Below are 13,733 nucleotides of genomic sequence, written 5' to 3'. Positions count from 1 at the left end.
GGTCGATTAAAAACAACAAAAGGCAAGATGAATGAAAGGGGAAAATCCCTATTACTTTGTGGTAGGAGCAAGGGAAAAACCAAAAATAAAATAAAAAGCCCACCTCGCCCAACCCCGTAGCAATTGGAACAGACTTGTAGTTAGCATGACCTTCATCATCTCAGATATGGCACAATAAAACTGACAAGATTATTTTCTCTTCAAGCAGTGCTGAGGTATTTTTCTTGGCAAAAATCTGGAAAAGTAAAATAAATGCAGAGTTCAAGGCAATTGAAGAATTCTTGGATCTGATAACAGCTAGAACATAGTGCCACCAGGAAAAATAGCTAGGGTTTTGTGTGTAAAAAAAAATGTGACTTGATCATTTGTTTTTTCAGTGTCTTACCTAAGATTTTGAAGGTTACACTGTAGACAACCAGGAGAGGATTAGAGAGAAATTATCTTTGAGCTCAAGGGAGCACCAATTTAGATTGGATTTGAGATAGAACTTTTGCCTTACCTTAGGAGATGGGAGGCAGTGGTGTGCCCTGATGGTTACCAAACTACCCACCCCTATAGATCAACTGGATTAGTGCAGAGATTAACAGCTGATGCACCAAGTGCAAGGTGTATCATGCAATTCCTCTTTCCAGTGAACTAACATCAAAACTCAGCAAAAGTGGGGAGGGTTTTTTTTCAACTTGCATATCAGACATAAGCTAAATATACGTGATTGTTCCTCAGAAGTTTAATTGTCACCAAGACTTAAACTTGCCACAGCAGCTGTGTAAAGTAAGATGAGGAAGTACAAGAAGTGACAGGGAAAAGGGGACGTTATGACCTTGCAACTTTACTAACAGCAAACCAGGTTTTGAAACCTTTGTGAAATTTAATGGCAAGCAATCACCTAGACCCGCTTAGATCCTATGAAATTCCCATTCCTTTTCTCATGATTTAAGTGCTGGGGGGTGGTCTTTGAAATTCATAAAGCCAAGAAAAACAAACAGGTTCTTACATAGCAAACAGTTAGGACTCAGGTTGCTGCCAACCATGGAGCCGGGGTTCGAAATGATTCTTAAAAAAGATTGGAATAAAGAATTAAGGAGATATATGTGATCTATGAACATAATGAACCAAGGTCTCATTCCAGTTATAGTGAGAAAGATAATTCAGTACTAACAAGTTGTCCCATTGAACAGTCTCCTGTGACAAGATGAAGAACTAGATGTACCACAGACCTGATCCAGTCTGACAATTTCCTCATATTATCATACTACACTTTGTCTTTGCAAAGTCATGCCATCATTAGACTTTATCAATGAAATTAAGTTTAGTATGCATCACCTCTAGGTTTTCCCCTTGGAAGAAAAGATTTACTGCTCATTATGCAATTTTTTTTTCCTACTAATAATCTTGTTTATTTATTTCACAACAACACAGGTATTCTAGTTATGGACAAAGAAAGCAGGTGTCAGGCCTGATACAAAGGCATAAATTGGTGTTCTGGAATTTTCTTTTCTGGAATGTTTTTAGCTAGGATCAGAACCAGGATAGTAACTTGAAGGATCTCATCACAGTAATTAGGCATAAGCAGTGTCTGTATCTCTACTGTAACCTTTGAAACCAAAAACTGAATATTCCTTTCTTGCCTCCTCCTTCCCATCTTCATTCTTCCAACACTCAAGAGGGCTCAGCAGCACAAATCAGCAGATAGCTCAAAAGTAACCCAAACTTCCTAGGGAATATAAAGAATTGAGAGTGTTTCTACACGGTGTGTGTGTGTGAGTGTGGGGAAATGGTGGCTTTTCAGAGTTACACCATTTGCAGTGATACTGACAAAAATAACCTCTGCAGATTTCGGGCCAAAGTGTGGTTTAAACATGTGGCAGAATTTATAGGCAAAACAAACTTTCAGTAAGAGCTCACTCTATCAGAAAACTTGTTTAACATGCACAGAAGGCACTGTTAAATTATTTCAGTGCCATAATTCAAAATGCTGAGGAAAATTCTCCTGTATTACAGCCAGTGCAAGATTGGATCTGTAGCCAAGTATATCAACAGAAATGTAGAGCTGTCTGGGGAAATACAAGTCTTACACTGTTACTTAGAGGAAAATGTGCACAGACATGGTGGAGCCCCTTATGAAACAAGCCTCATTTTGTTAAACAATAGGATCAAATTTTCAATCAGGTTATCAAGCATATTGCATTCTTCCAGCTTGCCAAGCAAAGAGAAGTATCAGCATGAAGATGGATATATTTTTACAGAATTAATGATCTATGAAATCTGGAAGTGGAAACATACATTTTCATTTTATCCTCTAATTTTTCTTTTTACATTAGAAGGGAAAGGAAATGCTTGGAAGTATTTGTCGTTATTCATATCTGTTTATCTTAGAGTGATTATCAGAGCAAACAGTGTCAGGCATTGTGTTTGGATCTGAGCCTGAAAAATAGTGCTTGCAAGTATTACTTGCATGAGTCAGTTCTTTTCAGGGCTGTGCTTGGTACCTGATTTCTTTCGTGCATATTTAGTGCCTTATAAATCATCCAGATTCAGAAATCATTTAAGTATTTTATGCATTTATCCCCTCCATTTATATCAGTTTTAGTCTTGCTTGGTTTTATCCCCTCTATTTTTATTGGTTTTATCCCCTCTCTATGTATATCAGTATTAGTACTGCTTGAATTGATCTGGGTTTGCATTTTTAGATTGATCCACAGAATGTTCATTTAAGTATAGAAGTGAACTGTATTACTGAAGATACATTTATCTTTGAAAGTTTTTACAAGATCTGTGGGATGGGTATGAATTCTCGATGCTGCATTTTGCAGCTATGGGAGAAGCAGCTTTAAAAAACTGATCAGAAATTTCATGCAGAGAAAACGAAGCTCACCTTCCTGGAGATCACCTTCTCTTTGCTTTCTACAGGGACTTTTGGGACCCATCAGCCCTGAACTGCCTCAAGTACCAGGTTCAGCAGTATATTTCATACGAGTTTATGCCTTTGCAGCATTGAAAACTCCAGACAGTTCTCTCATGCATTCATAAACCCCTGGCACTTGCTCATCTTCCCTATGGCTGACCCTTGCTCTTTACTGACCACACACCATCAGCACCATTGCACCTCCCCTTCCAGTCCTGCTTTGGGAACTCACAGCCCTGAAAATCTCTCTTTAAGTCAGGCACTAAGCTTAAAGCATTTTTTAAAAGTCTGACCTGTGACAGATTTCACTTCTCTCCCTCTGAACAACACTCTTTCTGAAGCTAAAGCCCCAATTCTCCATTCCCTAACACATCACTGATAAACCCTGGTATGGCTGCATTGCGTTGCCTTTTCGGTATCCACCACTGGAAGACCTCACCCTACTGGCCTTTATTAAACATTTTGGGTCTTCCTTTTGAACAAGTAAATAAATACTTTACAGTTTTTTTGAAGTTATTGTTCATTTGCACTGAAATGAAGCAGCCAGACCCCTTTATTGGATTCCGGGACATTCATCCGCGACAATTCATTCTTGAGGACAAATTGACCCCAGGGATTCAATAACCTCTCAACCTGAGATCACTGTCACAGAGTCTTTGTTGCTGTTCCTCTACTCAGCTGATTAATTAGAGCCCACTCACACTGAAGTATTTAAAATACTGGGACATTGGTCACACTACAGCTTTTTTAGAGGCCAGTGTTGTGAAAGAAGCTGGCAGGCTGCCTTCAGCCTGCTTCTTGCCAAATACTCTTTATCCTGTCTCTGAAGGGATGAGCAGATCCCAGCAGTGCCTGAGCTTCTTGAGAATCTCTTGAGCTCATTTTAGGGGTTTGCAATTTTCTTTACATTAGCAAATACTGTAATTGAAGTAAATTTCTTCTAATGGTCAGTTAAAAAATAGTGTTTCTGTACAGGAAAATTAGGGAGAATATGTCTCTGCTCCTTTCCTACCCCTCCCATTCTTCCTTCCAAACAAGGCTGGCACAAGTGCAGATTCTGCAAGTGTGCAGTGAGATATTTGGGGTTGGTTTGCCTTTGGCATTTTCTTCCTCCATTTCCCCCCTTCTGCCTTCTCTTTTCCATTTTTATATTACTACTTTTAATAGTATATTCATAGAACCATTTCTTTCTCAGTCTTCCTCTGTTCTTTTTGTCCTGTCTTCTTAACCAAGACATGAACCTAATCACATCCACGTTTGAGCTGGAAAACCGATGGCCCTAATACTAGGGAGAAGTAGTTTTACTGAACAAATTAGTTTGTCCCTTTTAGGTGTGCTCTGAGGTATTAAAACTGAGTGAAAACTCCCATGTCATATTATCAGAGTGCTTGGACCCTATAGGAGATGTGTCTGCACCAGAGGAACATTAACTGGGCAGTACCTTTTTGGAGATCTGCATTTGGTTTCGGGTCATAAACTTCTGTGAACTCTGTCCAAAGACTTTGTTAGCAATGGAGGCTATGGAGAGAAATAGTTCTCTTGATAATTGCAGTCAAGAGGTTGTTGGATCTTGTTATGGCTAAAAGAGTTTAAAGTAGGGAAATTATTTGTGACCTGGGGGTAAACTGACCTCTCACACCCTGTTCTTAGCATCCAAGGTCCAGGTAGCTGCTTTGATTCACTCATTCAGAGCCTTCTCTGAGACTCTTTGGGCTTTTTAGAGTAGATACAGTTGACTCAACTTATGGAGGAAGACTGCAAAATCATCCCCATCCTCTTGAGCAACTGGTACAGGACTGTGCCAGGGCAGTGGGAAAAAAGAGGGATTCAGAAGTCCCTCCTCTTTGTATGCTGCATATTGGAGGTGTAAGACACCCACTGCCTTTACTTGGAACTGTGAGTGGGCTGTGGCTGGGATGGAATGGACAGATGATTGTCCCATCACATGCCACTGGTGTGGAAGGACTCAGAGTGCTTCTGCAGCTCATAGACTGGAACAACCCAGGGCTGCTGGAAGCTGCTGTGCAGCCTTGCCCCATAGCAGGTGCTGGACAAGTTTCTCTTCCTCATCACGTTGCTGCCCAGCTCTGCAAGTCCTGATACCCATGTCAGAGAGTAGCAGAGTTCATCTCAGTCTGTTCTGCCACAATAAAGCACCTTGAGGACTCAGTGTCAGGCTTATCACTAGCACTGAAATAGTCTCTCTTCATGACACTCAAGTTTACAGACAGCAGCTTGGAATTAGACATAAATAGTTCAAGCAGCAGAATGAACCACAGAAATGCATCAGTATAATGTTTTTCTTCAACAAGAAAGTTGCTTCCATTCAAGACCAGGTAATTAAAGCTTAAGATTTACCAGAAGCAACTAATTTCCATTCTGCAGAAGCAAAAGGACTCTGCTCTTCAGATGTGAGCTGAGTCTATGTAAGGGGCAAGCAGCACAGAGAGAAAGATTTGTGTATGTCATGTTGGTACTGACAGCTCATCAAACAGCTCCTTGAAGGACTCACTTTGCTAGCAGATTAAAAAAAGAATAAGATAAAAGATAAAAGCGTGTAATTAATGAATAAAATTAGTGTCCTTCCATATGCACTTTAGAACATGGGATAAATGAGCCAGTCCTGTGTTATCTGTTCCCTGTTGAACAGATCTTTTTAATGTATTTTCTCATATGTTTTTTCAAGTCATCTTGCAAGTTTTGTTAGAATTATCAATCATTGTTTAAGTGTGTGCTAAGTTCCCAAATCCTTTGAGTGTAAATATGCCAACTGAGGACCTGTTTAGCAGAGAAAATCCTGGTGCTCTGCCTAGGAGAGAGTTTTAATCAAATATGGTTGCAGTAAGCAGGTGTTTTTCATGTGGAATGTATTGGAAATCAGTATGTATCACAGAAATGGCTCTTGGGCTATATATTGCTCTTGATAAATAACAGAGCCCAAAATCATATCAGTTGTTGCAGTTGATCAAAGGAGAACTAAGTATGAGATTTGTTCATGCTGGCAGAATTTGGCATACTAAAAAAAAGTGGGGTCCTCATTTTTCTTCTTAAAAACCTTGAAGAATAAAAAAAAATTATGTTGATGTTTTTAGAAACTATTATTAGTCTCTTCTTATATTTTTCCTGGTTCTCTTTGCTCTTGTGTCTCTTTTCTCTCTCTCTTTCCCCCCCTTTTTGCTTCAATGGTACATTATTCTTAGGCCTTGCCAAGGAGAGGTTGTACTGAGGAGTCACTGGACAGAGCAGGGGACACAATGGAACAGAGATTGCACTTTTCCAGACAGAAGGTATAGAGGGTGGTGTTTGTGTTATTAAGACAAAAATATCAACTCATCAGTTTGAAGCAAAAAATGCTGGTTTTTTACTTTTTAAACTGACTATCACACTGTTAAAATAGTTGTATCCCATTCTGCTCCCATTCCATTGGAAGTGTTTACAGAGCAGGATTGGACCTCAATACAGATGTGAAATTCTTGAATATGCTATAGTATTATTCATGCTAAACATACAGGTTTCCATCCCATTTATAATATTCTGATAAAATTTGGCAGTAGCTTTCTCCCTCCTCCTTAACTTCTTGTCTCAGCTTTAATGAAACACAAAACACTTGCCAAAAGACCAGCAGTTCTAATCCACTTAGTAGCAAACTTAATAGTTTAGTTACCTTGAAAAGTTTGTTATACATAGAAAATAAGGGATATCAAGATAAAGAAATTCTTCTACTGAAACCATTCGTTTTGCTTAAAGTTTTTTTCTAAGAGGAGGCAATTTCAGGCCAGAGTCTGAGGACTTGATCTATACCTGATGCAAATGAGTCCTGTTTGGGCCACTGAAACTACTCAAAAGAGTAGAAGTTACTCTTGTGAATAAGAGGTTTTCAGACTGGCCTCATCATTGACAAGAATATAATGAAATAAAATGGTGGATGAGGAAAAGGAAAACTTAATAAACTATATTTAAGTATGTATAAAATTGCTGGACAAGTGGCCATGACTATTAAGGTAAATGGTGCTTGTAAATTCCATTTATTCCTCAGGGATTTTCTCTTACTGTAACTCTTACAATATCTAAGAGGAAATATTTTAAAAATTACTTGCACATTTCAGCAAAAGAATGAATATCAGGTTTCAAGATTTATTGATGGGATGTTTAAAAACAAAAGATCATCTTTTTTTCTTTGGAATTACTCTACCATTTATTTTCATTTCCCCAGTTCTTTTGTCCACTGTATTATGAACTTCTCTGGGGAAATCTATTGTTAGATGTTTTCACACTCATAGGCCCCCATCTTTCCCCTTGATAAATGATAAAAATTGTGCTCCAGTGTGTGCAACACATTCTTGAAATACATCTGAATTCCATTATATAGTTTGTCATTTGCATGATACCTTTTGAGTTTCCACTCTTCGAGAAGTCTTATATACTACAGAGAATTGCACTAGGAAAATGAAAAGCAAAGTCAGTTTAAAATCCATAAAATATAAAAATAAAGTATAGAAAGTATAAAATACACCAGCACAGACTGTGTTGAACTGATGGCCTTAATTCCATGGAAGTTCAGGGGTAGAAAAGGCTTCATCTTAATACTGGTCACTATTTTAATGGACAATGTTCCCTCCACATAGGTATTGCTGCAAACAAGAGCTCATAGCTCAGGGTTGTAATGTACTACTTTTTTCACCTTTTTTTCACATTTTTTTGATTCCTGTCTATTCCAGAAGATTTAAATGTTATTAGGTTTTACAACTGAAATTTGACCAGTTGCAGCACATGCTACTTGTACCTAAATGACACGTATCTCCATTTAAAATTATCCTTTTGTATCAGTGGAAGGTTGAAGCAGGAGGGAACTCTTTTTCTTTAGCTCTTGTTACATCTCTATGCTTCCCATGCCAGCCACTGCTTTTCCTTATCAGCACTTTTCTGTCTTTTCTTTTGGGGGAGGGTATTAATTTTGTGCAAATGTTGTTTGACATGAGTGAGTTAGTTTTCTGGGCATCTAAGGACTAGGGTATTGCCCAGTATTTCCCTTTGCTTGCAACCTCCTCTTCCCTTTCCTCCATCCTTTTCATTCCCACAAGTTGTTTTGTTTGTTTGTTTTCACATCCAACTAGAGCTTCAGTTCAGTTGTGAACTGGTCTCTGAGCAAATTACAAGTGCAGAGTTCCATTCTTTTTAGGCTGCCTTTTAAGAAACTCCTCTTTGGTGAAGCTGTTTCACCAAACCCATAATATCTTACTATAAACACAGCGTATTCCCATCACAGCCCTACACAACCAGAGCAGGAAGAAGTGCAAAGCATTCTCAGAAGTTTGTTGGCAATCTGGATGTTATGGTAACTGCTTGTAAAAAGCATTTAAATCTGTTACACATGAAGCCAGAAAAAGGATGTAGAGCTGTGAAAATGCTCCTTTAAGGGGTTCATCATCTTCTAGAAATATATATGAAAATAACTATTATTGTAATAGTGCTTTTTCGGGGAGGAGATTACCTCACATCTCACACACACAGAATCACAGAATCACAGAATCCTAGGGGTTGGAAGGGACCTCGAAAGATCATCTAGTCCAACCCCCCCTGCCAGAGCAGGGCCACCTAGAGTACATCACATAGGAACGTGTCCAGACGGGTTTTGAATGTCTCCAGTGAAGGAGACTCCACGACCCCCCTGGGCAGCCTGTTCCAGGGCTCTGTCACCCTTACAGGAAAAAAAATTTTCCGAATATTCAACTTGAACCTCCTAGTCAAATCCTCACTTGCTTATCCACAGCATCCCAGACCAGCAAGTCCAATGTGCACAAAATTCCTGCTGAGCTCAGCATCTGGGATGTGCTACAAGTCCAGTTGCAGCTGAGCTTTGTGTCAGCACAGAAAGTTTCAGGCCAGAGCCCCAGGCTGAGCTGAGGTTCTGCTGCCTCTGCTCCTCCCAGCATTGCTGAGTGGGAGGGACCCCAAAAGTCTCATTGAGTCATCTTGCTCTGCAGCTTTGGCCTCTTGTTTTCCATGACTTCTCTGAAGCAGTTAAAAAATGTGTCTAGACTTATATTTTTAAGGAATAAGGAATAAACCAGAGTCTGTCTCCCTGCCATGATGGTAACTGCATAATCTTTTGACATCATCTATTCAGATAAAAGATACAGAAGGGTTTCTGGTTCTGTTTAAATTGGTTTATTATCATGGCATGTATTTTAATGGTATTTTTTAAAAATGTGTGAAAAAGTCAGAAAGAAGATAAAGGCTTGCTATGCCAAAATCATAATTAATGATTATAAAAATAGCTCATTTTGATTTTGGTTCATCTCATCTTTTTCTGAGGCCCGGTACAAGTTGAAGGCTCCTAAAAATAATCATAGAATCATAGACTTGGCTGGGTTGGAAGGGACCTCATCGAGTCCAACCCTTTTACCACCGTTGCGGTTGCTAGACCATGGCACTGAGTGCCACATCCAGGCTCTTTTTAAATAACTCCAGGGACGGAGAATCCACTACTTCCCGGGGCAGCCCATTCCAATGCCTGATCACTCTCTCCGTAAAGAAATTCTTTCTAATATCTAACCTAAATTTCCCCTGGCACAACTTAAGACCCTGCCCTCTTGTCTTGTTGAAAGTTGTCTGGCAAAAGAGACCAACGTCCACCCGGTTACAACCTCCTTTCAGGGAGTTGTAGAGAGTGATGAGGTCTCCCCTGAGCCTCCTCTTCTCCAGGCTGAACAGCCCCAGCTCTCTCAGCCTCTCCTCATAGGATCTGTGCTTGAGTCCCTTCACCAGCCTGGTTGCCCTCCTTTGGACCTGTTCCAGGACCACAATCTCCTTCCTGAACTGGGGGGCCCAGAACTGGACACAGGACTCGAGGTGTGGCCTCACCAGTGCTGAGTACAGGGGCAGAATCCCTTCCTTGGACCTGCTGGTGACGCTGTTCCGGAATATTTTGTTGTTACTATTTTTAGTGAGACTTCTACAGAACCCATCCTAATAAAGCCCTCATTCAACTGCTTTTCTATTTAAATTTGTAATGTTGGAACAATCTGCTTTGGGAGTTGATCCATCCCTGGAGAAGGGGGGTATTGTAGTCAGTCAATAAGATTGCCCCTACTTAGACCACAGATAAGTGTGTTACTTTGTCCCAACGTTTCTACTTTGCAATAATTTAACATTCTAAATTATAAACCTCTTAAAATTGTAGATTATTATAAATGTGCTGAGACAACTTCAACTGTTAGAGAGAACGGCGTTGTTCTAATAATGAAATAAAAAATCCTACTTAATCCCATTCTGTCCCTAAAGTGGTGTTTGCATTAGCTATGGATGAAAAGACAAACAAGTCCGTGTATATTCAGTAATAATGTTAGCTGGCTTGGAGAAGAATAGGAAGTAGAATGGATTCATAACAACTCTGGAGATAGCTTTCTGATGCAGACACTTTTCTCTTTGATTTGCCCTCATTGACAGATTCATCAGAACTTTAACAAGTCCCCCAAACTGGCCTTTATTAATAGCTGACCTGAGCTTTGCAGCAAATGTATTCTGTAATCTCCAGTCTTGGTGTTTCTGAGGTAGAGAATTACATAGAGCAGGATAGATCCTATGTGTACTTACAGGGATTTCTCACTCAAGAGGCTCTCATTTCATGTTCAAACCATCCAGGCAGTGTTAGAGAACTGTAGATAGCTCTTCTGCCTCTGCTTTGAAGCTGAAATGGGCTCTCTAGATACGCCAGTGAAATAGTCACCTTGGATTAAGGTTGCTGGCAATCTTAAAAAGCCCTTATTGGGTTCTGAGTGTGATCAGATGCTGCTTGCTTATAAATGAGAGTTAATAGAAACATTAAGCAGAACAAGCTACTGTGACCCGTGTCTTCAGAATATTAAGCACATTTTAAATTTGTGGAGTACCATCTAGTCCTCTGCTTTCTGTAAAATATTGCCTCTTCTTACCAACATCCTCTGGGAGCAGAGTATTTGAACTCTTCAGCATTCTACTTTCATTTGCACAGACTGTGTCTTTTTAATTTATTCTCTCACTTCCTTGGCTGCCATATATTTATTGTTGATACCATACTCAGTTTCTCTTTAATTATTCCATCTGCCAGGAGAGTGTGATGCATTTTAGAAGCTGGGTGGTTTAGTTGTTTAACCTTTGAGTTTTGTAACTGAAGGGGATGACATATTCTTCATTTAGCAGAACAGGCAAAGAAGAATTATATACTCCAACTGATAAGCTTGGAACTGCTAAAGAAATACCAAAATCCAATTTTTTTTCCTCTCTCTAGTCATCTAAACATCCATTAGTCTCCTGAAGGGAACTCATAAATCCTGCAAATTTAGTTTATCTGAAACCAACTCTAACAGTTGTCCTTCCTACTAATCATGTTTTATATCCATTTTATATTTTTCAATATTCAATAAACATGTCTTGCTCTTGCTGTACTTGTTAGAAAGTGTTTGCAGTATAGGCTGCATGAGGATGGTTATTAATCAGCCATTTCAGATGGCTATTTGATTAGTTTAGTAAGTGTATTCATTTATCTTTTTTATGTTTTCTTCTTTGTTCTTTCCATTTATCCAATATGGAATTTCCTTTGTCCTTTATTTGTTGATGTCTACTAGGATATGTCAAAAAGGAATTTAACATGTAACAAATGAAAAAAAACCAAAACCAAAACCCCAGACAAACAAAACAACAAAACAAACAAAAAAAAACCCCAAAAATAGCTGGAAAGGAAAAAAAAAACCTCCACCCTTTGGGCTTCTTTCATGAAAAGATCCTTTGCATTATGTCCTCTTAGATCTGCATTAAACTATAATAATAGAGCATATTATCTAGCAGACTGCTTTAAATCAGTGGGTAATTTACACATTAAAGAGAAACGTAGGTTTAAAGGTAGGAGTTGGTATTGGGGTTAAGAGTCAGAATAATACAGTCCTGTATGAGGATGGTCTCTGTTTCCTGGGGGTATTGTCCTTTTGGTGTGTAATGAGAGTTTCAGATAATAACCTGGGACTGTGGAGAATGGGATGTTTCCCACATCTGAGAGAGCCAATCCCAGCCTCCAGGATGGACTCACCACTGGCCAAGGCTGAGCCCATCATTGATGATTGGCAGGACCCCTGGAATAACACAGCAGACATTTAAGAAGGAAAAAAACTTCTGCATGGCAGCAGCCTGAGGAGTAAGAATATGTTAGACAAACCTGAAGACACCAAGGTCAGTGAAGAAGGATGGGAGGAGGAGCTGCAGGCAGATCAGAGATGTCCCTGACCATGGTGAGGCAGGATGTCCCCATCCAGCCCTTGGGGGTCCATGGTGGAGAGTCTGCACTGGAGCAGATCTTCTGGCAGAACCTGTGAACCCATGGAAAGAAGACCTGATGCTGGAACAGTCTTTTCTTGAAGAACGTGGGAAAGAACCACGTTGGAGTTGTTTGTGGAGGACTCTTCCATGGGAAGGACCTCATGTTGGAGCAGTGGAGAAGTGTGAGAAGGAGGGAAGAGCAGAGACACTGTGATGAACTGAGTGCCACCCCCTCTCCCTGTGCCACACAGAGGGAGAAGGTGGAAAAAAATCTGAAGTTGAGCCTAGAAGGGAGGGGTGGGGAGAATGTGTTTTCAGGTTTGGTTTTATTTCTCATTACCCTTTCTTCTTTGATGGGTAATAAATTAATTTTCCCAAATCAAGTCTGTTCTGCTAGTGACAGTAATTGCCATCCTTATCTTGACCACAAACCTTGGTTATATTTTCTCTACTTTGTCCCATTGAGGAGGGGAATAAAAGCAGTTTGGTGGGCACATGGCATCCAGCCAAGGTCAACCCAGCACATATTCTTACTTTTTTAGAAGATTTTTTATCCACGCTACAGTCTTAGTTTTATGAGTTCCCATCTTACAGGGAGGCATCTGCCATTTATCAAGACATTAATGCCTGGTAGTTACATGTCCAGATATTTTGTAACCACTGAGCTTCCCGACAAGAGAGGTCACTGAAAGACAGATGACTTACCAAGTGGTTAAAGATCTCCTTGCACTTGCTCTTTTTAAGAGCAGCAGCACCAGGGCTTCGAACCTTCTGATATTTCCACCTTGGGATTATTGTCCCCTCTTTAAAATCCCTTATACCAGGAGGCTGCTATGATTTACTGGTAGTTTTCAAATAAAAAAAACCCCCACAACTTCCTAACAGAACATCCATTGGTTTCTCCAGTTATTTAAAGGCTAACAATAAAAAATCATAGACTTTTGTCTCCATCAAGGCAGCAAGGAAACAGTAATTGCAATTTGTGAGCCTCCTGCCATGGGTAAAGGAGCTCAGGCAGGGAGAAAGGAAGCTTGGCAATTTTTGAGGCTGCCACAGTGGATCTGGGTGAGATGTGCTGATTCATTCATATATCATCCTGTGATAAGACATTATGTCAAGGCAAAAAGATGAGTGTGGGGTAGAGCTGTGCCTGAAGGAACAGGAGCTCTGAGAAGGACCTCCAAATAAGAGCATGAGTATATAGGAAGCTGTATGGGAGTGTGTTTGGTGGCTGCTGGTCATGTCTCTCTAGGTAGACAGATCTAGAAGAGATGTTTTTCACAAAGATGTAACAGCAGCCAGTATGGTATTTTACCCCATGTGTTTTGTCATACCCAAAGCTTGGATTAAAAAACTAAAAAAAAGAGAAGAGATATGAGTGATAATATTCTTCTGCACAAGGAAATGAAGGAGGCATTGGGACAGTGACATCTTTTAGGGGTTTCCTTCCCCTATAACCAAGAGGAGGGAGTAGAGATGAAAGATTTACCTATATTTAAAAAAAATTAAAAAAGAAAAAAAAAGAAAAAAAAAAAGG

At 39.7% G+C, this 13,733-nt stretch overlaps 1 protein-coding gene across 3 annotated transcripts in view; it reads left to right on the top strand.

Moving 5' to 3' along the window:
- Positions 1-13,733, top strand: part of AFF2 (AF4/FMR2 family member 2) — a 330,337-nt gene that overhangs the window by 228,235 nt on the left and 88,369 nt on the right. The window lies entirely within an intron of this gene.

This window comes from Calypte anna, chromosome 4 (genome assembly GCF_003957555.1).
Source record: "Calypte anna isolate BGI_N300 chromosome 4, bCalAnn1_v1.p, whole genome shotgun sequence".
NCBI lineage: Eukaryota > Metazoa > Chordata > Aves > Apodiformes > Trochilidae > Calypte > Calypte anna.
The sequence above is the reverse complement of the archived record's forward strand: the minus strand, read 5'-3'. Positions and strand labels throughout refer to the sequence as shown.